A 2,603-nucleotide genomic window follows, 5' to 3' on the forward strand; every position below is an offset into this window, starting at 1 on the left:
TTGTATCAGAAACCTTAAACTCTCTTCAGACAGAGCATGATGTCTTTAGTCAAGACTCTTGTGTGGCTTATACAGAAAACTGAAGCTTTTTGGATTAGGGGCAAGGAGAGGGACAGTACAGAGGATGAATGCTAAATTTGTCGGAAAGACCCCTCATGATGAATGCTTTTCAGCCAGCATATATCAGCTTTGGCCATAGTGTTTTCAGTGGGTCTACCATGTAGAAGGCCTGTTCTGGGAGATGGTCATATTCACTTGCCAAGATCTGCTGGAATCCTTTTGTGATCTCCTTGATGGTTACTAGCTTCTGCATATGACCTGTGAAGACCTCAGCAACCTGAAATGGCTGAGACAAGAAATGCTGTATTTTTCCATGCATGGGACACAGTCAGTTTGTCTTTCTCAGAAAGTTCATCCATACTCAGCATGGCAGTGATGTCCTGGAGGGATCTGTAGTCCTGCAGGATCTTTTGCATCTTACGAACAACATCATAATGCTCATTGTCAACAATGTGGGAATCCATAATGTGAAAGGTGGAGTCTAGAGGATCCAAAGCTGGATAGATGCCCAGCTCACATATCGCATGGGACAGCACAGTGATAGCATCCAAATGGGCAAAGGTAGTGGCAGGGCAGTCAGGTTATCAGCAGGCACACAGAGAGCCTGTGCAGGGGTGACAGATCCCTTCTTGGTGATAGTGATTCTTTTCCGCATGTCACTGGCCAGGGTAGGATGATAACCCACAGCAGAAGGGATTCTGCCTAATAAGGCTGACACCATTGAGCCAGCCTGGGTGAAGCAAAAGATGTTATCAATAAACAACAGTACATGTTGACCTTCTTGGTCTCTGAAGTATTTAGCCACTGTCAGTCCAGTCAGAGCTATGCAGACACAAGCACCAGGCAGTTCATTCATTTGACTGTACACACCAGTGCTACCCTTGATGTAGCATCTTTTAGGTTGATAGCACCAGACTCAGTCATTTCATTGTACAAGTCATTGCTCTCTCACAGGTCCTCTCACTAACACCAGCAAACAAAGAGTAACCACCATGGGCTCTGGCAACATCGTTAACTCCCTGATCATTATAGTCTTGTCAACTCCAGTGCCACCAAAGAGCCCAATTTTGCCACCCTTGTCATGGGGAGTTAGCAACCCCATGACATCCTTGATACCAGTCACCAGAATTTCCTGCTCAACACTCATTTCCATGAATTCAGGACCCTCAGCATGAAGAGGAGCAAATTGTTTGGTTTTGATGGGACCTTTCTCATCAATATGTTCTCCAGTGACATTCATGATTCTGCCCAAAGTCTCAAGACCAACAGGAATTTTGATTGGTGCACTAGAATCCAGGATTTTCTGGCCTCTAACTCAGCCTTCTGTACCATCCATAGCAATGGTCCTTACTGTGCTCTCACCTGAATGCTAGGCCACCTCGAAAACCAGCTTGGTCTCTTGGCCTTGCACTTCCAGGGCATTTAGGATGGGTGGTTAGTGCCTCATCAAACTGGATGTTCACCACTGCACGAATGACTGCCACGGTGCACCCAGTGGTAGCATCTGCCTTTGGTGAAGGTGATGTTTGCATCACGTAGTCGTTGAAGGGCTGAGTCCTCAAGAGGCCCCAGAGACCAAGGCAGTGGCCACATGACCCACAGAACTCAACCTGGCAGAGTCTGATGTTCCCATTTTAAAATGGAAAAATTAAGGAAGAAAGGAGTCACCAGTACTTAGCAACTTTGAAATTCAGCAGTGCAAATACCATTAAGGTTCAAGGCCTGGGAATAATCTTCTATGGCTTGAGTCTTCACCCTCTGGGACTGTGGCTCTGCCCTCTGTGCCTATGGCTATGGCATTGGTCTCTGTGCCTGTGGATCTGGCTCTACAAGAGCTACATCTGCAGCTGTGGCTTTGGTGTCATTCTTTCTTTTTATTGATGGATAGCCCGTGTTTGCAGCTGAGTAGTTTTATTAGACTATGTCCTGTCCATAGAATTTTGGGAATCTGGCACCCTTCCTTCATTTCCTCCTGCCTCTGTCCCTTTCAATGCAAGTTGGCATATTTCTGCTGGTATAGCATTCTCAGAAGATCTTGTGAGTCTCTTGTGTATGTCATGGGAAGGTATTCTTTCCATTAGACAAGAGGACCTCCACAGATCTTTCCTGGGTAATCCCATCTTTGTTTCTGGCTTCTTCTGAGATCACTGAGAAGATCTATGAGTCACATGGCTTATATCTTCAGAACTAACAAAAGGTTGCCTAGCCATACTCTTGCCCTTCTTTCCAGGGTATGCTTTCCTAAAAGTGACTCTACTAATTTGAGTATCTTTTGGAATCTGGAAAGACTGAAAATTTTTCAATTCATCAGGTCCTGTCTCCTTTTTGCTTAACAGTTTTTCCCTCAATTTATCTCTTTCCTCTTGCACTTCACACTAAGCCTCCAGAAGAAAGCAAGCTGCACCTTCAACACGTTGCTTTGAAATCTTCTCAGCTAAATCTAAATTCATCACTTACAAAGTTCTTTTTTCTACACAACTCAACTAAGTTTTCTGCCACCTTATAACAAGGATTGACTTTCCTCCAATTTCTAATAATATGTT

The 2,603-nt window shown here is 44.6% G+C and overlaps 1 pseudogene; it reads right to left on the minus strand.

The window, feature by feature from the left end:
* Positions 1–169: 169 nt before the first annotated feature.
* Positions 170–1,693, minus strand: LOC105816733 (annotated as a pseudogene).
* Between the last annotated feature and the right edge of the window lie 910 nt (positions 1,694–2,603).

This window comes from Propithecus coquereli, unplaced genomic scaffold, assembly GCF_000956105.1.
Source record: "Propithecus coquereli isolate 6110/MARCELLA unplaced genomic scaffold, Pcoq_1.0 Scaffold386, whole genome shotgun sequence".
Lineage (NCBI taxonomy): Eukaryota > Metazoa > Chordata > Mammalia > Primates > Indriidae > Propithecus > Propithecus coquereli.